The sequence below is a fragment of the Lissotriton helveticus genome, chromosome 3_1 (assembly GCF_964261635.1).
Source record: "Lissotriton helveticus chromosome 3_1, aLisHel1.1, whole genome shotgun sequence".
Classification (NCBI taxonomy): Eukaryota; Metazoa; Chordata; class Amphibia; order Caudata; family Salamandridae; genus Lissotriton; species Lissotriton helveticus.
Window position 1 is genome coordinate 762564885 of NC_136061.1, and position 25975 is coordinate 762590859.

At 50.6% G+C, this 25975-nt stretch overlaps 1 protein-coding gene across 2 annotated transcripts in view; it reads right to left on the minus strand.

Moving 5' to 3' along the window:
• The window catches only part of ZNF143 (zinc finger protein 143), a 313756-nt gene that overhangs the window by 225130 nt on the left and 62651 nt on the right, over positions 1-25975 (minus strand). The window lies entirely within an intron of this gene.

Here is a 25975-nt window from a genome sequence, read left to right on the forward strand (position 1 = left end):
TAGTCCTAACCGATGGAAAAGGCTGATGCAGCACTGAAGGGACCCTCTGGCTCCTGTGAATGATGGTCCTGTCACCAGCCAATCGTCGAGATATGGGTAAATGCAATGCCCCTTCAACCTTAAGTGGGCCGCCACCGGGGCCATGCATTTGGTAAACACCCTCGGGCCGATTTGAGGCCAAAAGGTAACACCTTGAATTGGAAATGGCGACTCTCCACAGCGAACCTTAAAAACTTCCTGTGCTTCCGATGAATTGGGATATGGAAGTATGCATCCATGAGATCCAGTGACGCCATGTAGTCTTTCTCTTTTAACATTAGAAGGATCTCTTGCAAGGAAAGCATTCGGAAGGGAATTTTCTTTATGTATTGATTCAGATCTCTCAAATCCAGTACCTGTCTCCACTTCAGAGATTGTTTCTTTTTGATTTGGAAGAAATGCGAATAGAAGCCTTTCCCTCGGTGTTGTTGAGGTACTTCCTCTATAGCCCCCTTCTGCAATGGTGAAAGGACTTCCTTTGGCAGATCCTGACGGTGTTGGTGATGCCTGAGCACTGGGGGGTGATCTGGTGGCATTTCCACAAACTCCAGGGTATGGCCTCTGCTTATTACGTCCAAAACCCATTTGTCTGATGTTATGGATATCCAGTTGTTGAAGTATTGAGACAGATAGTGGTCGTTTTCCGGGATCTGCTGTGTGGGGAGCGCCTGCCTGAAATCATTGTCGCTTGCTAGACTGTTGATTCCTCCCTCTATTGGAGGACTTGCCCCATGACTGCTGCTGGTAAGAGGAGTTGGAGGTCCTGTACCGATTGCCTGTATTGTAATGCCTACATCCTTGTTGGTTATAAGGTTGATATCTGTTGGTCTGAAATGAATACCTCTGATTAAATTGACCCCTTGCACCTCTTTTACGAAAGGACTGGAACCGACCTTGCTGAAGGGATCCCAGCGCTCTAGCTTATCCGTGTCTGATTTAATACCCTGCAGCGCCTCGTCGACGTGCTTTCCAAATAGATTTTCGCCATCAAAAGGCATGTCTACAATCTTTGCTTGCACCTCCGGACGAAAGGATGTTGCCTTTAGCCAACCCTGTCTCCGGAGCGAAACTGCTCCTGCCATCTGCCTGAACGCCATAGAGGATACATCCATGGCAATGTCAATAGATTCTGATGCTGACTTTGCCCCGTCTCGAAGGATAGCCGCTGCCTCTTCTTTCTTATCATCCGGCAGTGCAGACAGAATGGGTGCCAAATCACACCACATTTGCCTATTAAAACGGCTAATAAGGGCCATAGCGATGGCTGCTTTAATCGTAGAGGCTGCCATGACCGCAAACCTCTTCCCGGCTCCATCCATCCTCTGTCCTTCCTTATCTGGCGGCACCAATGAAGTAGCAACTGGATTCTTTGAGTGCCTCTGCGCCGCCTGCGTCACCACCGACTCCGGTCTCGGGTGTCCTATAAGACAGGCCGCAGCAGACTCTGGTGCTCTATATTTCTTTTCGATTCTAGGAACCGAAACCGCGATGGAAGCGGGTGTCTTTAAAATTTTCAGGCCTTCTTCCCAAACGTGAGGGATAATCGGAATTGAGCGAGCAGATTTCCTGGCGTCATCTTTAAAATCATATAAGAAATATTCCGTTTCTTTAACCTCCATATCCAAATCAAATCTTTTAGCCGCTTTTTCCATAATGTCATGGAGACCTCCAATGTCCTGAGGAGGGGAAGTGGTTGGCGGCGGAATAGGTGAAGAAGCCGACGGCAAAATGTACTCATTCCATTCCTGTCCAGTAGAATCTTGTAGAAGCTCACCTTCCTCAGGCTGATCATCATCATCAGACTCCGTCAGATCATCCCGGATTGTTATCACTGGTGGTGACCTTACCACCTGCTCCTGAGGAGTAGATTGGTTCTTCGGGGGTTGCGATGTAACCACCGGCGTAGATGACAGAGGCGCATTTGCCTCCGGAAAACGACGATAATAGTCATTAATCATGAACCTCAGGTCAGAGACAAGAGAAGTAGGTATGGAGACAGACTCTTCTCGCGACTCCTCTCGCGACTCCTCTTGCTGTTCGTCCTCATCATTATAATTACATGTTTCCTGGAAAGATTCATATCTCGTAGATTGAGCTCTCTCCTTGAAGGAAAACACCTCTTCCTCGTCTGTGTCTTGGCTCTTTATTTTGAGTTGTGAGGGGCTGTATGCCGCACCTGACGACTCCTCTCCTTCTGAATCCTGTTCCAGCAAAGAAGTTGGTGGTAGAGGCGAAATCTGCGTCCACGCCGTGAATTCTGCAGATTTGCTGATAGTCGCCGAGCCCCTTGACGACTGAAAAGATCGGATAGATATCATAGTCTTCGACTGTGGCGATTTAAAAGCCTTTGCCGTTGAAATTACAGTCGTAGTCGACGGTGTCGTCGACGACATAGCCATCGTCGACGGAGTTGTCGTCACCAAAGTCATCGTCGGTTTCTTCGTCGACGGGATGGTCATACTCGTCGTCGACGCCTTAAATCTTGCCGTCGACGGAGCCGTCGACGGAGCCGACGTCGTTGAAACCGTCGTCGTCGACGGGGCTGAAGACTTTACCACAGATTTTGCAGCAGAAACCAGTGAACTGGTCGACGGAGCAGACCCTGCCCCTTTTTGACCTGACGGCTTCTTGAGGGGAGTAAGAGGGAGAGAAGACGCCACTTTCTCCTTTGATTTAACCTTTTTAGGCTCCACCCTCTCCTCAGAATGTGAGGCCTTTCTCTTTTTAGGTGTTAATTAAGAAGATTCCTCCCCAGAATCTGAGTCTGATGCGGCCTTCTTCTTTTGAAGCCACAACAGCAAACGAGCCTCTCTGTCTCTCAGAGTTTTAGCAGAGAAGGTTCTACAATATTTACAATCCTTGGCCACATGCTTAGGATGAAGGCAATATAAGCAGTCCTTGTGAGGATCTTCAGAGAAAAGCCGAGCCTTTCCACAGGATCTGCAAGGCCTGAAAAGCCTCTTCTTAGAGCTTTCAGCCATTATGAAAGAAAGTAGGTACACACAATACCTTAAACCAGATGAAAAGATAGTAGAAATAAAAGGTCAATAGTTCACTCAGAAACAGCAAAACTGAGCAGAGCTCAGGGAGACTCCTTTCTCACACGAAGGCGGTTGGAAATCTGAGGCAGGAAGCTTCTGCTGGGGAGTGTGAGGGCAGGGAGGCATTGCTGATTAGCTGACTTTTGGACCAAACAATGAGGAGGTCTGGTTACCAAATACTAAAGGCCCTAGGGGCTTTTCTATGCAGTTTTTTCTTCTCTATGATACTGCTTTGGTCATTCTGTTACCGTGAGACTCCCACCATGACGACGGGGAAGATACAAGCATGTGAATCTATGAAAGATGTAATACTGGAGAACAGGTTTTGCAAGAACAACAAAAGAACGGTTCCTTCATCTGAGGCTGGGAATCTTACCAGCAAAGCCCCACCTTCCTCCATGGAAACGTACAACCTCCTCTAATTGCTGCTGACTGTGTGGAAATCTAAATGAAGACATAATACATCTATTATGCATCTGCAATGGCTTGAGAGCGGTAGTCAGGTTCGATCTTGTAGGGGGGCGGTAAAGCCCTGTTTCGAGGGCAGTAACATCCGCCTGTCTTGCAGCCTTGTTCGGTTTATGAGGGAAGCAAACGCAAAGTTAAGTCGGGAAGACCCTCAAGAAATCGGTCTTTATCCTATGCCAGCGTGCTTATGAGTCAAGGACAACAACCGTCTCTACTAGTGCTTTGATTAAGACCTATGAATACCTCCTTGGTTGCCAAACTGCCAGCAGTCTGCTTGGCCTGGCCTTGAGCTCATTGACTTTGTATTCTCCACAAACATCATTTCTTGGGGTGCATTCATCCACGAGAACAAGCCTTATGCTGATCTATCTTTTTAACCACGAAGAACTATCTTACCTATAAGTTTTTATTCCTTTGTAATTTTATTGAACTACAACATATTTGTAATCTTTTATCATTTTTTAAAGGAGAAGCTGCATCTTGTGAATTAATGTTTTATTTGTTTGCGAAGGTTTTAATTAATCATGCAATAAAGTCATTACACTCTTCTCTTTCAACTCATAGCTCGCTCTGACCTGAGCACTGACGAATTGACAGCGTATTAAGTTACCCATTTGTCCTTTTTCCCCAAAGTATTTTATTAGTTTTAAAATTACAAACCTTCCCCACTACCACCTCCAGCCCCTCTTCCCAGATCCATCATACATCCCAGGTACTAGGTCAAGATCTAGATTCACTTCACTAGGTTAGTACACTGTCTTTCGCTTCAAATCCAGCAACCATCCTACATACAGGCCATCCAGATCACAAGGATCCCAACTTCAGCCACCTCAGTCGTACTGGGCATCTCAATTCAGAGTGTCTCCCAGTATAATACTTCAACAGCGATTACAATTATTTTTGAAAGTTTGCGCCTTGGCTATTGAGATCCCACGTTATCTTTTCCATTACCAGCAATGACTACGACTTAGCAGCCCATTCTTGGGAGTTCAGAGCAGCTTTGGTATTCCACTGTCAAGCTATCAGTTGTTTGGCTGTGAGAACCATATTTACCATTACCCTCCAATCTTTCTTGGTCATCCCCTGAAGTCCTGTAGTTTTCATCCCAAGAAATATTACCGCAGGGTCTGCCAATACTGGATACTCCAAAGAGTCTATAAAGTGCCTTAAAATGTATTCCCAAAAAGTCTGAAAGAGTGGGCATGACCGTCTTGATCACACTGACACCAACATTTACTGTCTGCATTCCCATACATTCTCTTCATCTTAGCAGGGGTAGTATGCCACTGGGACATGTATCTGTAGATGGATTCCTTATTTTAGATACTACAGCACACAGAAGGAATGCAGTCCCAATTGTCCCTGGCAGCCCAGAGCAGAATGTCTCTACCCAGGATTCGCTGCCATCATAGTTCAGGCCCTGGGTTTTTAAACATGGTTTATATATTAGCTATCAACCATTTTGTTGTACTAAATTTTTTTAGCAACATCTCCCATGGCGTTAATTTCCTATTAGCTGACTCCTTATTCTCCAGAGACCGAAACCCAGCGGCACAGTTGCCAGGAATGCAATCGATCTGTCTCTTTGGAATTCTTTCTTACATTCGCTGAAGGTTGTAACCTTGCCCCATTGAAACACATCTCTCAACATTCTACATCTATTCTTTGTTAACTGGGAAACATTTTCCTGGGGTTTCAGGTAAGAAAATTGGGTTGCTGTACAGAGGATTGAAAGGTCATGGAAAAAGAGGTAATCTTCTGACTCTTTGACATTGCGTCCCACATAAATCCTCTAACGTGGAATGTAGTATTTTAGAGAGTTAGCTCACTTTAGATCTAGAGGACTTAGGAAGCTGTGAGGAATGGAATGTATTATATGGCGTGGTTGTGAGATTTCACCATTTAATACACTTACCAACCCGTCTAGGGCCAGTAGGTTTAGTTTGTTACACCTTTAGCTCAACCCTGGGTAGATGTGGCACTGAGCAGTCAGGCTTAAATGAAGGAACAAGTATAAAGCATTTAAATAGTGCCAAAACAATTAAAGAAATTAAAAAGACCTCAAGAACTCTAACACCAATTTAAAAATAAACTTTTTTGTCATTTTGAACACCAAAACTAAAAAGATCCACCAAAGGGGTACAGAGATACAAATTTTTCAAGTTATAGTAAATCAACACTTTTTACTTAGCCGCGAACAAGCATTGGCAAAATCAACAAATTTCGCACTTTGAAACCAGCAAGGTCCACAGAAACATTTACCTTGACAAAAGAAGCATCCTCCAGTTCAGTTCCAGAGTCAGTCGCTCCTTTCCATTGAGTTCTATAAAGTGGTCCTGATGCAAGAGATAGAGGATACTGAAGTTGTTCAAGGATGCCTAAGATGCTGTGTGGTCGATGGCGGTCTTCCTGGGGCTACTTCTAGGTTCAAGGGCTTGGTGAGGCAATCCTGACCACAGCAGTTGACGTCCCTCAAAGTCCTCTCAAGCTTGGCAGAAGTTCAGTCGCCCGGTACAACAGTTTCAGCATTTTTCTTCTTTTGACAGTAACTTGCATTCTGGTTGACCTAGTGGTACTCCGTAGACTCTTGCTGTGTCCAGCAGACTCGTGTAGGGCCTTGGTGTCTTGGGCTGCACTTGGCGAGGTGCAGCAATTCGAGAATCTGGGCTACCAAATCGTCTCAGCCAGCTTCTTCAGCTTTTGTGGCCCTGTACTGCGAACATGAGGTCAGCAAACTGACCCTTGCAGTCTCTTTCTTCGGCTGGGCTCAGGAGTCGACTTCTCCACAAGCAGGACACAGCAGGGCCACCAGAAACAGCAGGTGCAGCTCACTTAAGTGCAGCCTCTCTTCACCGGATCATTGGGGCAGCAGGACAGTCCTCCTTTGGATCTCTTCTACAGTCAGATGAGATCTACTCTGGGTGCCAGGAGTGCTCTTTTTCTCTGCATATGTCCTGAAAATGCCCTCAGGGGAGGTCAGGGTCACAAGCCAATGTGCTAATTTGTTCCCTCCCACCTGATGACAACTTCCTGTGAGGCATCTAGCTAATCCAGACGCCTCTATTCTGTCCACTCTCAAGATGGCAGGGCTCCTCTCTCGGCGTGTAGAACTCCCTAGCCCGATCCGGAGGTGTGGCTACCAAGGGGCTGCACATCTCTGGAAAAACGGTTTGACAACTGGTTTCCCCTCTCTGTCCCCAGTGCCAGCCTGTCTGCCTAAACAATAGAGCAGCCCCTCTCCTAAGTGATTCCCGTTTGCCCTTCAAACGTGGCTTCTTCTTTGATGCTCGCCTTTTGGGCCAACATCTCTGTGGCTTCCAGCCAGGGAAAGGTACAACTCTTTCCCCATGCAGGATTCTATAGTGTCTTTCTCTTGGAGTCATTTACACGTCTACCCAGAAGAGCAGAATGCTGTCTAAGGGACAGATCCCATGTAAAACCGTATCTGGAGACAGGATACTTTGAGCAATAAAGTGGTATCTTTGTAAAAGTTGCACACTGCAAAAACTTACATTAATTTCGACTTGGTCATCAAATCAGGCTTCATGTAACGAGAACCAGGTTCCTGTGCACACGAAAGTCTCATGTAGTTCTCAGGTGAGAACCAAAATACAGTAAGCCTTCAAGAAATGATTTCACAATCAAACAGTGTGGAATGAAAGAAATGTAATAGTTCCGCATATATCAGTACAAGAGCAAAAAGCTGACACGTGTTTCGTCACACCGTGTGCGGGTAATGACTCATCAGGGCTGTGAGTAAAAAGCAGCCTTGTGTCAAATGGCGTGCCAAGCGTGGTTGAAGTAGGGGTAATGATGGTATCGATGGAAGCCGTTTCCTCGGTGAGGAAAAAGGAATGATTAGAATAATACACAGGCACGTCTCAGGACGGGTCTGTCCTAGTAAGCGTGCTGGAGTGCAGCGTGGGCACGGATAAGTGCAGTGGACAATCTCATCATCCGGGTAGTTCATGTAACGAGTCTTTTGATACCTTACACGATCTACTTTCAAAGTCAGAAGATAGAAATCCTGAGGTGTCTGCTCGTAACTCTGCACTCACCAAGGGGACTGTTAGCCTTTTTTACAGTAAAAATGACAATTGTAGGTTTTTGCTGTTGGAACATGTAAAAGTACTTACTTACTAATATAAACCAACCTGCCTTAGGGCTGGACCTTAGGGGTGACTTACATTTATTAAAAAGGGAGGATTGGGCTTTGCCGTTGCTTTTTTGATAAACACATTTTTATTGATTTTACAAAAAGGACACCAGCCATACATTACGACACCATGAAGACCAGGAGTACCATCAATAATCTGCGCGACCCATTCTACCAATAAGAATGAATATAAAAGAGCATATGTTAGGACATTCCCCTTGAGACTAAACCAGTCCCCCAAACCACTTCCCCCAGATCTTACGATACTTCTTAGGACACCCACGTTCTTTATTCATAGTTTTTTCTTGCGTGGCACACCAGTCGACCCCGGTCCGCCATTTCCAGGACGCCGCTATGTCCCTTTTAGCCACCACCATTGCTGTAGTAAAAAACAACTTATCATTCCTAGACCCATCCAGCCCGTCATTGATGCCCAGGATCGTGTGTTTCGGGTCATGCGGGACTCCCCACCCCAGTATTTCAGTGAGTTCCTCCTCAATGTCCCCCCAGAACCACGCCAAACGAGGACATGCCCATACCATTATGGAGAGAATCAGCTGGGTCGTGACCACATCTAGTGCAAGCGGAGGTCGGGCTAAATCCTTCTTGATGAAGGCGTACAGGGGTGAGGTAAGCTGCATGCAAATAGTATAGTTGTACCATACGCAGCCTGGCGGAGGCGGTGACCATCCTGGGGGCAATAAGGGCGTCACTTTTCCATTGCTTTAAATGGCAAACTCGAGTTAGCAGTTAAAAAAAATGCCCTTCCAGTCTACCCTGGCAGACTGGAATCTATGTTTTACCTTTATCACACCCAGGGTGGCACAACCAGTGCTGCAGTCCCTGGGGTGGCTTTCTAACTAACAGGTCCTGGGTACTATGGGAACCATATACCAGGTACGTACAAGTAAGTTAGCTTATGTCAATTGGGTATAAGCCAAACAGTCATGCACACTTTAAGGGCAAGGCACTGGAACGGAGGTCGGGTTAGCAGGCCTCAGTGCCCTCTCACAGTCAAGAAACCAGCAGCATCAGTCCAAAACCTTGGAGGTAACCATACAAAAAGAGCCATTTCCTTACAAAAGCCATGCTACATGCCACGGGGCATGACTCATGAGTGCAGCTTTCATGTGTATCCAGTCCATTTCAGTTTCATACAAGGACCAGCCAAACAGAACCCAAAGTTGGGCTGCTCAATTGCAGGAGCTCAAATCAGGCACCCTGTAGTCTTCACGCCCCTCTGCTTGTTTCCAGTGTTCACCTAGCCACCGATGCTTTCTTCCCTGCCCAAACGAATCAACTAACCATTTCTTGTAAATCCTTTAAAGCCTTATGGGGGGAATACCCGCGGTAGAACTGCCACTTATCTGAATAATTTGTAATCACAGCATAGAGCCTGGGGTAGTTAACAGCATATAACATACCCAAGTTTAGAGAATGGTAATCCCCAGATATTTAATGTTCTCCTATGCTCCTCTAAGTTGAGTTAGTCCAGATATTTGGGTTTTAAAATGTTGGGGTTACCTTCAATGATCTTAAAGACAGAGACTTGGCTGTTCCCTTGGATAACCTTCAAGGCTCCCATGAGGGATCTCTCCCGCTGAACCAACGTAAGCAAGATATAATCCGCAAATAGATGAATTTATGTTTTCTCCCCCAAAAGGACATTCCCTGTATTTTCTGTTCGTCTTGAATCCTGACAGCAAACAGCTTCACCTCCAAGGCCAAAAGAAAATGGGACGTGGAGCAACCCTGTCATGTTCCCCTGGGGAAGGGGAGCTATTCCGATCTCTCTCCCTTAACCAGTATTCTTCGCCCGCTCCTCCCTCTCTAAGTTAATAACAAATTATTATAAAGACAACAAGGGCACTGCATCCGGAGCAGGGATAGAATGGGATGCACTCAAGGTTGTGCTGCATGGATACATGATTAAGGCAGTATACAGCGCATGCATGACACTCAGATGGAAACTGGGTTCCCTGGAAACTGAGACAACACATGAGCAAGCACTCCCGCACACCCCGTTGGCCGCAGCTTCTTTAGCCCAAACTAAAAATACGACACAAACTTGTACTGGCCCAACTTGGCACCCTGGATCATAGGGAATACAAAGCCAGGAGACACGCAGAGGGAGACAAGGCAGGCCGTTTGCTGGCATGGCTTCTCCAATCCACCCCACCACGACACACGTTCACAGCCATAAATGATGTAAGGGGATATCTAGTAAACTCGCAGGATGAAATCAACATGAAATTAGCACCCGCTATGCCTCCCTATACGAGCCCCCTTTCGGCGGCAGACATGCCAGAGATATTGCAGTTCCTTCAGAACATGAACCCAACTAGAATCTCCGACGTGCAACGTACAGTTTTAGAAGACTCCATAACAGAAACTGAAATTGTAGATGTTATCAAGCAACTGGCGATGGGTAAGACCCCTGGCGCTGGCCTCTAGAATTTTATACACTATTTCACACTCAATTGACTCCTCAGTAACACAGAGTATACCAAGAGGCATACAAGAACGGTATACTCCTCTCCTCGCTCTGTGAAGCTGTACTTGTGGCATTACTCAAGCCAGGCAGAGACATGCTACAACTAGGTTCCTTTCGTCCGTTGTCCCTTTGAATTCAGATTACAAAATTCTCGGCAGAGTCCTAGACAGCAGGCTAACTGATATAACCCACTTACTGGTGCACCCAGCTCAAAACGGATTCATACCTGGCAGAAACACTTGTTTCACCTTGTGTCGGCTATTCATTCTCCTAGAATGGGCACGCATAATGGACGGCCTGGCCTGGATCGCCTCTTTAGAAATCGAGAAGGTATTTGACACTTTGGGCTGGGGTATCTCACTGCCGGCCTGACAGCATACGGCATAGGCCTGCACTTTTTGCAGTGGATCTCTCTACTTTACAATTCGCCAATAGCACAAGTAAAAATAGGTCACATAATTTCAGACCCATTAGAAACTGGATGAGGCACCCGCCAGGGGTGCCCCTTATCACAGATCATCTTTCCATTGGCTATGGAACCCCTGGCCTGCGCATTACGTTCCCATGTATGTGACTGGGGCATTGAGGCCTACAACCATTGGCACAGTCTCGTTATATGCCAACAACGCACTGATTTATATGCGCGGGGCCCTGATAATACTAACCGCGTTAATTCCATTATTGGGCCACTTTGGTAGAGTATCTGGGCTAAAAGTTAACTGGGGCAAATCCCCCCTATTCCCCATGATACTTGTCTGCTGAACAGAGGGCGGATCTACCAAACACTTCGCTCCCCTGGTCCTGCAACACTTTTAAATACCTAGGGGTGCCGGTCTATCATTCAGCACCGGACCTAATAGAAGGTAATCTGGGCGAAGTATTATGAGGCGCCCGATCCTCCCTATCGTTTTGGACGGAACCCCTGCTTTCCCCAATGGGCCGAGTAGTTATATCCAAAATGATACTACTGCCTAGGCTCCTTTATTTTTTTGTGGCCCTGTTAGAAATGGGGGTCTCTAGTTGGCAGGGGTAGGTACAACTGTCCTAATAGGGACCCTTGCTTCTAGTCAGGGTAAGGAGGAAATCCTCTGAGATAACCCCTGCTCACCCTCTAGGTAGCTTGGCACGAGCAGTCTAGGCTAACCAGAGGCAATGTGTAAAGTATTTGTACCAACACTAACAGTAGCACAGTGAAAACACCCCAAACTGACTCCACAACAGTTTAGAAAAATAAAGGTATTTAATCTATCTAAACTACACAAGACCAAAACGACAAAAATCCAACATACACAGTTCAAGAATATAGTTTCAAAAGAGTTCTTAAGGTTGCGATACAAAATTCTGTAGGTTGCGATAAAATAATCCACAGTTGCGTGAAAAGTTCACAGTTGCGTCACGTTAGCTCACAGTACTTTTTAGTTGCGACAAAGTTCTAAAAGCAGAAGCTGGTGCGGTGGAAAACAAGCGATGCGTTGCTCCTGAGACCATGGGGAGGCGATTGCGACAACCCCTGTAGTGTAGTTCCTATTATCCCAATAGGCTCTGCGCATTGGAATAATACCTTCAATAGTATAGGCCTAGACAGACGTTAACTAGGTCTACTACTGTCGATATTAGACTTAAAGTTTTGGGTTTGCCAGCTAGCTCAGAGTTCACTAGAAACTTTCTCGAATGTTCAGGAAGGAATTAACTTCCCTGATTAGACAAGAAGGGATTTAGTTTCTGACAACCATAGAACATGACAACTTTGCTCTCCCCTAATCAAGAGTGTATCTCGAGAGTCGTGTGAACAAAAGGCAATTTATTTTACTCAGTCAGTACGTGCATTCTTAGTCTCATCAGAATGTAGAGAAAAGGAAGAGACGGGCGTGTTCAATAAAAAGGTGTTATTTATTGATCAGTCTCTTTTCTCGTACAAGAGAAATGGATCGATATTATTGCAATACTTATCGTTAAGTAAAGTGCATACATTAGAAGCAGAAGTATAAAATAATACTGTAAAAACATTGATATGGTTTCTAAGCCATATGAAGGTTTAAAATGGATAAAATATATTACATACACATATACATTTGACTAAACGTACTCAACTGGTGTTTCTAGATACGCCTACCCCGTGTACCTGACCTAAGTCTAATACGTGGGCGGGAATAGAAAGTTACAGTTTAAGTTAAGTTTGTTTTTGCCAAGTGACTGACTAAAGAATTCTCTGTGAGGGGTTATTCAGTTCTGTACCTGGAAGTTAGGATGAATGAGGGATGGTATCTCTCTTCTCTGCTCTCGATATTCCAGGCTGCCTGCGAGGGCTACCCGGAAACGCCGGTGCTGGATTTCTCGGCAGGAGAAAGCAGCGCGTCTCGTTCTCAGCGCGTCAGGAAGGCGGGGCTGCGCCAGCGGGGTCTGCTCTGCTCTGGGCTTCGGCAAGTTTGGCTGCTCCGTCTCGTCACCACCGCGTGTGTTTGCATAGGGCAATATCGGTAATATTTATACCTTTAAGGTGCCGAGATTGACGTAAGGATGGACATAGATACGTCAATAAGGATGTCATACGACCAGGTCGTTAGCACATTCTTTTGCTGAAGTTCTCGGTGAAATCAAAACAATGGCCGCAGGGTTTTTCCCAGGTTGTCAATGGTTTGATTTGTTATGAGAACTCCGTATGCCTTATCAGGGGCTGGAGGAATATCGCTTGTCTAATTAGATCGCAAGCGTTATGACCTAATCAGATAACACGTTCCTGTGCCGTAGTGTGGCTTCGTCAGATAACGGTATCTGCATCATGGGGGTTTGCTGCCTCATGGGCCGACTGCTAGTTAACTTGTTGGTTTGTTAACCAGAATAGGGTCAGGAATAGGGGGATCGATTCAGAACCTATAGGAATACATCACACCCCGCTGTAGCAGCGGGCGTGTTGCGACGACTCCGGTCTGTATGGGGAGGAAGGCCACTTGTATGGATTCCAATGCGGAGGTTCCGTAGGAAGTTTGTTCTCGCAAAGGCACGATGCGATGACCTGTGGAGTTGCGACGATCTCCGGGGCGACGATGCGCGGACCACCGGTGATCTTCTCTCTCGCAGCTCCTTGACGCGATGGTTTCTAAAACGATACTCGCAGCGACGTGATGCGGTCCGCCAGCAAGCGGTGCGGCGATCTCCCCCAGCGACGACAGGCTCTGCGACGACACTCGCAGCGATGTTAGACTTTCCCACACCGGTCTGGTGCGTCCCGCAAACGAAGGATGCGATGGCTCTGGCAGCGGCAACAGGCGCTACGACGATCTCGGCCTTCGTAGCGGCGGGAATTTCCTCGCACTGTCGGGGATGCGCTCCGCAGCGAGCGATGCGATAACTTTTCAATTGCAAAAGTCTCTCAAGCTTAGTTTCAAGCTTCCCAGCACAGGTATAACTTCCAGAGGCCCAACAACTGGATCAAGCACTCTAGGAAGGACAGAACTCTCTCAGCAGAGTTCAGGGAAGCTGGGGGTGAAGTCCTTTTGTTCCTGGGACTTCAGGACAGAGAGACAGCTCTTCTCAGGCCCTTGGAGATTCCTTCAAGACAGGGGACACAGCACAACAGCAAAGCCGTTCCCCTCTCCTTGGCAGCAAAGCAACAGCAGGTCAGTCCAGCAGAGCAACAGCAGGACAACCTTCCTTCTTCAGTTTCAGCTTTCTCCTTGGCAGAGGTTCCTTCTTGATTCCAGGATGATCTAATTTTCTGTTGTCAGGGGTCCTGTACTTATACCCCTAAAAGTCTTTGTTCTCTTTGTGCAAGTGGGCCCTGAGCCCAGTCTGAACCAGTTCTGGGTGTTGCTTGAGCACTTTGTTTGCCTGGCTTCTCCTTTACTTTCAGAGTGAGGGGCAGGGCCGTCAGCCGCCCAGCAGGAGGTGGAGCCAGCATTGTGGAAGGCAGGCACAGCCCATTCAGGCCCAGGTGCTAACTCCTCCCACCACTCAGGTTGCAAATGCAGTCATTCAGCCTAGGGCTGACTCAGCCAGCCTCCTGGGGAATCCCCAGCCCCTGTCACTCTCAAACCAGACAGTCAATACACAAACAGGCCAAGGCACACAGAAGGGTCAGACAAGAGAACAGCAACTTTCTAAAAAGTGCTGTTCTCAAACACAGGATTTAAAAACAACATTTCCTAAAAGATGTGTTATTAAATTCTGAGTTCAGGGATACTAGATACTTATGTCCTATCTTGTTCCTATGAGCAGAAATGCTGGTAGCCACTGTAGCCAGCATCCCCCATGTTAATCTATGGAGCAAGATAGCCTTACAATAGTGAAAAACGAAAATGGCTGCCATTCACTACCAGAGCATGTCACCTGCACCAGTACATGATCTACCTTTCACATACACTGCACCCTGCCCAGGGGGGTACCTTGGGCCTTCCATAGGGGTGACTAATGTGCATGAAAAGGGAAGGGTTAGGCCTGGTCAGTGGGGACACTGACCAGGAGGACATGGCAGTTTCTAAACCGCACACAGGCACTGCAGTGGCAGGCCTGAGACACCATTTTAGAGCTACCCCTGTGGGTGGCACAATCAGTGCTGCAGGCCCACTAGTAGAATTTGTCATCACCAGCCCTGGCACACCCAGTGCACTTTACTAGGGACTTCATGGTGATACAAATATGCCAAACATGTATATCCAATCAGAATAACAATTTACATAGGGAGCACCTGCACTCTGGCACTATTCAGCAGTGGCAGTGTGTCCAAAGCATCTAAACCAGCAAAAACGAAATCCAGCACAGCATAAAAAATACAGGAGGTAGAGGCAAAAAGATAGGGAGAAACCACGCCAAAGATACCAGGTCTAACAGGCCCTCTCTATCACACTACCCCAAAAGCTGTTCTGTGATCGTAGATCCGTATTGCTTTCTCTTATATGGGGCAAGCATCGAGCACGTGTGTCACTCACTACGTGCTATACCCCACTATCAGAAGGGGGACTCGGAGCCCCCAACTATTAACAATACTATGGCGCAGCACAACTGCATTGGCTGATGCATTTGGCTAACTGGCTGTAACATAACAGAATGGGGTCAGTGGGCAATAGGGCAACCTCAACATGCAATATTGGAGTGGCTACTGGGATCTGCAACCGCCCTCCCAAAAGGAGCAGGGAACATCTTAATGACCACAGCCTGCTCCTGCTGGTCCCGCTACCTGACAGGAAAGCACTCCTCCCCCCATGCCCTTTGGGTAACCCCAGGCTGTGCCACATGCACACCAAGGCCCACAAGAGAGGACTAGGCTGGGGCCGGCATCACCACGTGGTGGGGGTCTGTTTTCCGACTTGATCCTTTGTACGTTCTAGAACTTGGGGGATGATTACAAGTTACTTCCAGGCTCCTTTCTATTATGTGCATCTCTCACACAATAACTACACAAGACATGGAACAAAACACACAACGAACCAGTGACATCCAGAATACTCCAAATCCTGCTCACTCATGGCACAGGTAGACGGGCTATCACAATGCTATGTACCTTTCTACGACTAGATAACACAACACATTTGTCGGAACTGAGGAGCTACTGGGACTCTGTGCTGTCCACAACCTTGACTGACAAACAATGGGAACAATGTTTGTGGGCCCTGAAGCTTGTTTCTACAAATGCTAAACTCAAGTATAAGCAATTCAACTATCTCCATTACACATATCTCACTTCTCACAGACTGGCATGGATGTACCCTGGCATGGATGTCCTAGATGCCAACACCCGAACGCCACATTCTATCACATGGTGTGGGAATGCTCACAATTACAACCATACTGGCAATCAGTAGCGGATACACTAATGGAGACCACAGACATGAGAATTACCCTGCAGGTTCTACATTTTTTACTAGATGTCACACAACGCACTGCTGAACGGAAAGCCTTTAATAAATTCATAGATTTAGCTATGTCCTGGAAATCCCCCCTCCCCCCCAATTCAGCTGTGCTTGCTGATCCCTGCAGAGCCTTGGTGGCCGAAACAAAAATATCTTGTGGCACAGTACCAGGCTAACTTGCCACCCCTAATCCCCCAGACTGGAAGACAAATCTCACGGTGATAGAGCTAAAGTTATCCCACGCTTCGCAATTATCAGGTTACCCTTACAGAATGTTGGACCCCACACACATCAAACTGTTTCTTGACTCTTATGACCCCTTCACCACAGAAAGAAGCACCCAAAACAGGAGTTGCACCGCTTGACCCCACCTTTGCTTTCAGGTTAAAATGTTACAAACAAGTTTTACAAGTACTCAACCGACTGTTGGTCAAACACTATAGGACTGAATACAATGGTGTAATGACTATCACTGCTTTGTAGAGATGCTATTACTTATGTCTCTTCTCTTGTATGCCATTATTAATAGAGTACAGTTGTGTATGGTAATATACAACCCACCATGTCGGACAAATAAGTATTTCTTGAAAATCAATAAAGACAACTGTTTTTTTTTAAACAGTATTCTTGCACTTGGCTTCTCATTATTAGCCTCTATTCAAGTTCCCATATTTGGACCTAGACCAATGACCTCAAGCATTCAACTAAGAAATGACCACTTGACCCAGTCAAAAGTTTTTTCTGCATCTAGTGAGAAAACTGCCAAGAGAATTTTATGAATAGTTGATTTTTTCTATAATATCTAAAAATAACACCTGACATTATCTGACGCCTGTCTATTAGGACTAAATCCCGACTGATGCGGCTGTAATAAATAGGGTAAGTGTGGGGAGAGTCTATTCACCAGGAGCTTGGTGAACATCTTGCCATCCGAGTCCAGTAACGCTCTTGGCCTACACCAGGCACAAGATTTGCTAATGTTATGTATGAAAGTGATATTTGCCTTAGCCAGTGTTAGTATGTCCTGGCTTGGAGTATTTTTTGAACTGGGGGACCTAGATCACCCTAGTGACTTTTTCTATAGTAATCCGGGCTAATAAAACTTGACTAATAGGCAACGTTAATTTTGGCGTTTTAAATAGTTTCATAACAACAGCAAATGTCTCCTGGTTCTTTGGCATAGTCTCTCATAATAGTCTCTAAATGTCTCCCTTTTAACCTCTTCCACGAATACGAATCCACCCAGATCTGTTACTAAACAAATTCTTCTGGCAGCATAGATAATCTTCATCCCTCTCGCCAAAAGCAAGTCATTTTTGTAAAACCTATGTTTTAAGCACAAAAGGGCTTTTTTGTGATTTCTCTGTTGCCAGAAGATTTAATTGACCTTTCAACTGAGTCACTTCCTGGAGAATGTTGAGGGAACCAGTGATTTTATATTTATCCCCGTGAGCTAAGTCTTTCTCTATGTTGCTATGTATTGATCCCTAAACACTTCTTTAAACCCATCCCAAAGGACATTAGGGAATACCTCACCTGTGTCATTTTCTTCAAATTATGTTTCAGGGGGCGTGGCCAAGACAGCGATGTGAGCAGACGTGTCTCGATCGAGCTCCGTCGCCCCGCTGCACTGTTGAGCCTGTTTCAGCGTAGTTTCGGGGGTCATCTGCTCCTGAGGACCCCCGGTGCACTGCCGACCCTGCTGGCGATCCTTCTTGGCGACGAATCGCGGCTGTGAGGACTCACGCGGCCACAGCGCACAGCTCTGGGGTCCCCGGCTAGGCCGCTGGCCGCCATCTTGTCGCAGGGCCCGCTGCCGAGACATCTGGACTAGCTCCCGAGGAGGAGACCGGCACAGCGATCTGGGTGAGGCTCCGGAGCGCTCCTGACCCTGCCTGCGGCTCCGATCTACCGGCGGAGCCAGCCTGACACCGGCTGCGGTGCACTGACGCTGCCTGAACCGAGCTGCCACCGGCGGGGCGCACAGCAGCGGCCTGGACGCCGCATCCACGAGAGCCCCCGGCTTTGGCGGGAACAGCAGGCCCAGACCGGAGGAGTCGCCGGAGGCCCCCTGCCCGTGAGGCCTGACCTCGACCCCGTCGCTGGACACACCTGGTGAGCTGCAGCGCGCCGCCCTTCCCCCCCCCCTTTCTCCAACTCCCGGGGGGGACCCGGCGACAGCGGGGCTCGACCGCGGGCCTACCCGCCATCTTGCCCCCTGGGTGGAGGACAGTCTCACCCGTGCGGACAGCCCCTACCTGGACGCTCCCCGCTGCCCCGGACGCATAAAACAGAGCTTTGGGGAGCGGACCTGACGCTGCATGCTGGCGCAGCCTGAGCCTTGGTGGGCCCCTGTACCACAGGACACATCCCCTGACCGCCTCTCCGCCACAACCCGGCCCTGCTGAGCCTGGTGAGCAGCAGCCCGGACGACCACCTTGCTACGGGCGGGCGGACCCGCCATCTTCTACCCCCAGACACTGGGCCTCCTACTGCTGAGACGTGGGGACGCTGGGGAGGGCCCCCCTGATCACTCCTCGGCTGCCGCTGCAGAGCCGGCTGGGGGTCGCGCTGGGGACTGTCCCTGACACAGTCGAAACCGGGAGGCTGAGCCACGCCACGAGCCATAGGAGGCCCTTCGCCTGTAGGCCCCGGGTCCTGCTTGTAGTGGAGCACCTGCTGCCATCGCCCCCCTGACGCCTCCTCTACCTCCACGCTGCCTTGCCTCCCCGGCTGCGCCATCTACCTCCGCTCCTGCGGCCTCTTTACACCCTGGCCTTCTCTTGCCTGAGTGCGCTCCGCGTCCTGTTGGCGGACCGTCCAAGCTTTGGACTCGTGAGGGCCACGGCGCGCACCGCTCTCTCTAGCCTCGTGGTCTTGAACCCCTGATCGTGAGACCCGGACGGCTGGAACGCGGGGCACCAGTGCGGCCTCACACAGCATATCCCCCGCCGCTGACCAGGGATCGTCCACAGCAACTGACCCTGCCCCCCACCGCCTTTTGCCGCCCTGAGTGGACCATGACCCGCGGCAAGGGGACCAGGCCAGACCCCCCGCCCACGACGACCAGAGGAGCATCAGTGGCCTCCATGTGGGGCAAGGCGGGTTCGCCATCATCCTCCGGGGGCCCATCATCGTCTTCAGGGGGGAAACCCCCACCGCCAGCCGACTCCCCACCGGTGACACAGGCCTTCATGTCCTCCTTCATGGCTGATCTGAAGACTGAGATTGGCTCCCTCAGGACGTGCGTCAAAGAACTTCGCAAGGAAGTCACCGACCTTGGCGACCGGGTCGACGGCCTGGAAAAGACGGTCGATTCCCGCACTGAAGACCTGGAGCAGATCTGGCGGAGGGTGGCGAACCTCGAGGAACAACATATCCAGCTTCAGATCAAGCAGGAGGACTTGGAAAATAGGGGACGCCGCAACAACCTCCGCATACGGGGTGTGCCGCTTGGAGAAGAGGGGACTAATACCATGGCCTATGTGGCCCTACTCCTGCAAGCGGTGTGGGGCGAGGAAGACGCCCCCCCGCCGCGCCTCGACCGCGCACACCGAGTCTTTGGAGCGGGAGGAAAAACGGGTCTCCTGCCCGACATCGTCACCAGGCTTCATTATTTCACTGAGAAGGAGGCCATCTTGAAGGCGGCTAGAGACAACCCGGACCTGAGGTACGAAGGCCACAAGATCCAGATCTTTCAGGATCTGGCCCCCTCAACCCTCTACAGACGAAAGGTCTTCCGCCCGATCACGGAGAGACTCCGGACCCTCAACATCTCTTACCAGTGGGGCCACCCCTTCGCGCTCATCTTCAGGTGGGAGGACAAGCGCAGGGCACTCAGGTCCTATCAGGAAGCGGCACAACTGCTAGGCATGCCGGAGTCCCCGGATCACAGTCCAACCCGACCTCCCCACCTGGAGAAGGCCCCTCCACGCTCAGAATGGTCCACTGTGCGCAAACGTCGACGGTCCCCCCCCGGTGGATGCACTCTCTGCCTCACAGACCAAACAGGACATCATCGCACACATCCGCTCTCTTGAGGGCGACCGCGAGGAACAGGCCTCCCAGCTCCTCGCTTCTGGATCTGAGGGTGGGGATCGCCCCTCGGCTGAGGAAGAACACTGACCTTTGCTATTTTACTCACAGATGCCCTGAGCATACGCTCGCCCATTGGGCACCCCGATGTGTCCTCATGCATCATGGAGACTTCACCCCACTGTTCTTGGAGGAGGGGCTTTCCCCCTCTCACTGGCAGGCCACATCCGTGGCTCTCCCCCCCCCACCCGCGGGGGTCTGCAGGAATGGACGATACCCTTTGCCTCCTCCGGGCCATGTACTGCATCAAGGAGCCCCAGCGCCCCACTGGCGCCTGAATGGACCAAGTGGCCCCACGGCCCGACACGCCCCCGGACTACCTTGGAGCAGCGGGGTGGACGGGCTCTGAGACGACTCAATATTACTCCACTTACCCAGATCTTCGCTCCCCCCCTTTGTCCCGTAGGAAGTGACATTCCTGAGTTCATCCAAACCCTCGGGTAGAGGATGTCCGGTATCTGGGACAATGTACACTGGCCCTGTTGGCCTGTTTTGGTTCTGCTTCTTCTCTGCGCCTTTTCTCTTTTTTCTCTCTCTCCTCTTCCTACTTTACCCTTCACTGCCCTCTCTTACCACTCTTTCCCCGCGCCTGCGAAGGGGTGGCGGGGTGGGTCCCGCGGGGGTTGGCGCGCTGGAGGCGAGATGAGGCTGCCGCTGTCCTGTCTGCGGGTGGGTCTGCTATGTTGGGTCTTGCGCGACTCCACACCCCCCTAGTGCTATGACAGCGAACGTCCCTACGCCCTTGAAGGTCCTCTCCCTCAACGTCAAAGGGCTCAACTCCCCTAACAAGCGTAAGCAGATATGGCGCTACCTCCTACACCACTCCCCTGACATTATCCTCCTCCAGGAGACGCACCTTCTCAGGGGAGACATCAAACGCATGGCGCACCCCAGATACCCTACACAGTTCTGGGCATCCTCTGACACCAAGACAGCGGGGGTGGCGATCCTCTGTAGAGCTGGCGTTAGGCGGGGACCCGTGAAACCCTTCAAAAGCGCTGACGGGCGTTTCCTCCGAGCCACGGTACAGATGGGACAAGCACAGTTCACTCTAGGATGTGTGTACGCACCCAACCAGTCGCAGGACAAATACCTCCAGGCGCTTCTGCGGGAACAGTTCCCATCGGGCGACAGTAATGTGATCCTGGGCGGCGACTTCAATCTTGTCTGGGACCCTGAGCTAGATCGGGCGGGAACCCCCTTTAACGGCGCGGGAGCAATGTCCTCTGCCCTTAGAACGCAGCTTACAGACCTGGGACTAGTGGACGTGTGGCGCTACCACAACCCGGGGACCCGGGACTATTCCTTCTATTCGCATTCCCATCGGACATACTCCCGAATCGACTATCTCTTCACCTCCCTTGAATTGGCCCGAGACTCCTTGGCTGCCACTATCTCCGACATTTCCCTGTCGGACCACGCTCACGTGGAGCTTTTGTTGCAGGACCCCCTGACCCGTGCCACTCGTGAGCGCAGGTGGGCGCTCCCGCCGAGGATCCTCCGGGATCCGGATGACATCGCCAGCATCCGAGACGCCATAGACTCTTACTTCGCCATTAACGACACCCCCGACCTGCCCTTTCATACGGTCTGGGATGCCTTCAAGGCCACCATTCGGGGCCATATCACCTCCCTGGCGGCGGCGCGGAGGAAGGAAGCGTTCCAGATGGAAACCGACCTGGCTAGCGAGATCAAGCAGGCGGAGTCTCGGGACCGGGACTCCCCTTCACGGGCGTCAAAGAGAACTCTCGCCATTCTCAGGGGGCAACTCCGCGCCCTGCGCACCAACAAGGCGGAACACTCCCTATTAGCGCTCAAGCAACGGTATTACGAGGGAGGGGACAAGGTTGGTCGTCTATTGGCCGGCAGGCTGCGGGCACGCGCAGCTAGGGCCCACATTGCCAATGTCAAGCGGCAGGATGGCACCAGTGCCACCTCAGAGAAGGCCAAACAGGCCGCATTTGTCGCTTACTACTCCTCCCTGTATGCTGAGGAGCCCACCTCTGCGGAGGCGCAAGAGGCCGTCCTCGCGGACTTCGGGGGGTCTCCACTGTCCCCTGCTTGTGCGGCCACGCTGGAGGGGCCCCTGCAGGAGGAGGAAATAACAGAAGCGGTCAAAGACCTCCCTGTGGGGAAAACCCCGGGGCCGGACGGCCTGCCGTTGACCTTCTATCACCTGTTCTTGACCCAACTTCGCCCGCATCTGCTGCGACTCTACAGCTCCTTCTCTGATACCGTTGGCCCATCCCCTGATATGGGCCTGGCGGAAATTGCCCTGATCCCCAAGCCTGGGAAGGATCCCGACCTATGTGCCTCCTACCGCCCCATCGCCCTCCTTAACACCGATCTCAAGATCTACACTAAGATCCTGGCCAAGCGGATTAGTGAACCCGGACCAGGTGGGATTTATACGGGACCGTCAGGGAGCTGACAACGTTCGTAGGCTGGCACACTTAGTGGGAAAGGTGCACCACTGGAAAATCCCGGCCTGCCTCCTTTCGCTGGACGCAGAAAAGGCATTCGACCGGGTCGACTGGACCTTCCTACGGGCGGTCCTCACGAAACTTGGTCTTGGCCCTACCATGATCTCCAGGTGCATGGCCCCTTACCTTGGGCCACAGGCCAGAATTCGGGTCAACGGTCAGCTGACATCGCCGCTCTCGATTCACAGGGGCACGAGGCAGGGATGCCCGCTTTCGCCGCTCCTGTTCGCTCTTGCGGTCGAGCCATTGGCGGAGCTGATTAGGCGCACTCCTGATATTCATGGTATCCCCCACGGAGGGCGCTCTAACAAGGTAGCGCTATTTGCGGACGACCTGATTCTTACTCTTACGAATCCTCGGGTCTCCCTCCCAGCGGTGCACGAAGCCCTCTCACTGTTTGAGCAGGCGTCCGGCCTTAAAATTAATCACACCAAATCTTGGGCGCTTAACCTCACCATCCCCGAAGAGGAGGTCTCCCTCCTGAAGGGGGTCACACCCTACCGTTGGGCGGATGACCACAGTCAATATCTGGGTCTAGACCTCACACCCCACCTCCACTCGTGGTCTCCGAGGAACTGGGCCTCTTGCCGCAAGGAAGTTCTAGCGGACCTGCGGAAATGGAAACCTTTGATGATTTCCTGGCTGGGGCGGCTCAACGCTGTCAAGATGTCGGTCCTCCCCCGCATCCTGTATGTTTTCCAGTGCCTCCCCACTCCGATCCCGATTCACTGCATCAGAACCCTCCAACGCGACCTCACGTCCTTCATATGGGGGGGCAAACGGCCCCGGTTCTCACAGAAAGTCCTCATGGAGCCGAGGGACAGGGGTGGACTGGCCTGCCCGAATCTCCTCCACTACTATTGGGCGGCGCATCTCCGGTTTGTGATCGAATGGGGTGCACGCGAAAGCGACAAGCACTGGTTCCACATGGACCGAGTGGTCACGGGACGCACCATATGGGACCTACCTTGGCTACCGCGTGTGGCGCGCTCCAGAAGTGCATATATGGCGGTCCCCACAAGGACGGTTCTTGAAGTGTGGGACAGAGTGGCAGTGCCCAAGGGTCTAACCACGTTCCCCTCTCCACACACCCCCATTGCAGGTAACCCGCACTTTCCCCCTGCTGCCCAGACCCGAGCCTTCGAGAGCTGGACACAAGGAGACTGCAGGGTCGCAGGGGATCTTTTTCTTGGTGGGTCGCCTAAATCGTGGCTGGACTGCAGGGACGAATTTGGCCTTCCTTTCACCGCTAGCTTACAGTATGCGCAGCTACGCCACTGGCTCTCGGGAGACGACATGTATCAGGCTGCTACCAGGGCATATACCCCGTTTGAGAAGTTAGCACGCTCCCTCGGGGGACTGAAACGGCTCATCTCCCAGATCTACAACATATTGCAACACCCCGTCGCTCCGCCTGCACATCCTTATCAGAGGCAGTGGCAGTCGGTGACTGGCGCTGATATCACGCCATCTCAATGGACTCGGCTCTGGAACGACATCCCCAAAACCTACCGCAGCATCCCGCAGAGGGAAAACGCGTACAAGATGCTAACACAATGGTACTACACTCCCCTGAGACTCAGCAAAATGTTCCCCACTTCCTCGCCGCTGTGCTGGAGGTGTGGCACTGCGACTGGCGACTTCGTACACATCTGGTGGTCGTGCCCTACCCTAGCTGTCTTTTGGAAGGAGGTCCTTAGTCACATTAAGAAGGTGCTGGGTTTTCCCCTCCCTGAAGAGGTTTGCACACTCCTGCTGGGCATTCGACCCCCCACACTTAGGGTCCTCACGCGCAGCGACTGGATCCTCTCCCTCCACATGTTGGGTGCAGCCAGGCAACTCATTGCTCTATACTGGAAGCGGGCTGAGGCACCGCCGATAGCCTCTTGGTTCGTGCGCCTCTGGCACGTCCTGACTATGGAGCTACTCACGGCGCGGATACAATCACGGGGGATATGCTTCAAGGCAGTGTGGGAACCCCTCGTGCGATACCTGTGCTCCATCAGCTATGCCCGCCACATGCCTCCCAGGCTCCGCGCCCTGCAATTGTTTGAGGATGCCCTCATCCCTGCTGACCCGAGCAGGCTAGTCACCTAATCGCTTCCCCCAGTGCCGATTTGCGCTTTCCATCCCATATTGGCGACTGCAGACACACCCCCCAGATACCTCTCCACCTCGCTACTGCTCACTCCTCCTCTGACTTTTCTTCTTTCCTACTTGCCACTCTGGCTTTCACCCCTCTTTGGGGCAGTTCGGTCCCTGTTGGGCCTTTGAAAATGTGGCACCATTGCTCTCTCTTACATGCGCGCCTCCCCCGCACACCGACGCATTGCCGTCATCTGACCACCTCTTGTTATACTCTCCCCTAAGCCACGCGGCCGGCCCCTCCAGGGGTTGTAGGCAGAGCGCTGTGTTAATGGTTCCGCCTCCCCTGGTTAATGATGCCTACTGGTCTTTTTTTCTCTGCGCGGCCGGCCCTGAAATGGGGTTGTAGGCTTATCGCTGTGTTCACAATAAAAACAGACTTGAACAAATTATGTTTCAGTGCCCTCCATTAAATTTTGCTCTGTAATCTTGTCTTTGCGCAAGGATTTATTGAACCTCCATTAGTCTCTTTTATTGGTTCCAAGTTCAAATTCTAGATCCCATGTATGCATAGCATGATCTGACGGAGTAATCAAGTCCATATCTACAGTGGTGGCTCCTCCGCTAAGGCGGAGGAGCGTTGTCCCACTGAGCAAAAGGGAAAAATAAAGTGGCAATAACGTATAATTATTGTCATTTTATTTTTCCTATTTGCTGTGTGCAGTGTGGGGTGGGGCTGGCCAGAGCAGGGGAGGAGTGATGTGCACTCCCTAATTGCACATGAACTATTTGGCTGGCCCTCTTGGGCCGACCAAACAGTTCATGCACACTTTGCCTGTACCACCCAAGCTTCATTACACAGCCTGGTCAAGAACAAGCACAGGCTCCCAGTTCGAGACTGAGCGCCGATCCCTGGCGCTCAGACCAATCACAATGCTGCATTGCAGCGTTGTGATTTGCTCAGGAGAGCCTGTCTGCCGAGTGCTCCCTCCTGCCGCCCATCGGGACAGATGAGACGAGGGCGGAGGAGAGACGGTGGCTGGCCGTTAAAGGTAAGTCTGTTTTTTTTAATAACATTCCTCCTCCCCCCCCAACCACCCCCATCCAGTAGCAGCCACTACTGATAAATTGAAAGAAAAATGTTCACCAACCACAGTCATGTTTTTTAAGTTAAGTGTATGACAGTGACAGAAGGGGGAAAAGTCAAAACTATCATCCTAAAACCTGAGTCCTACGCGCAACCTAATAATCTACGTAGGGAGTCCTCA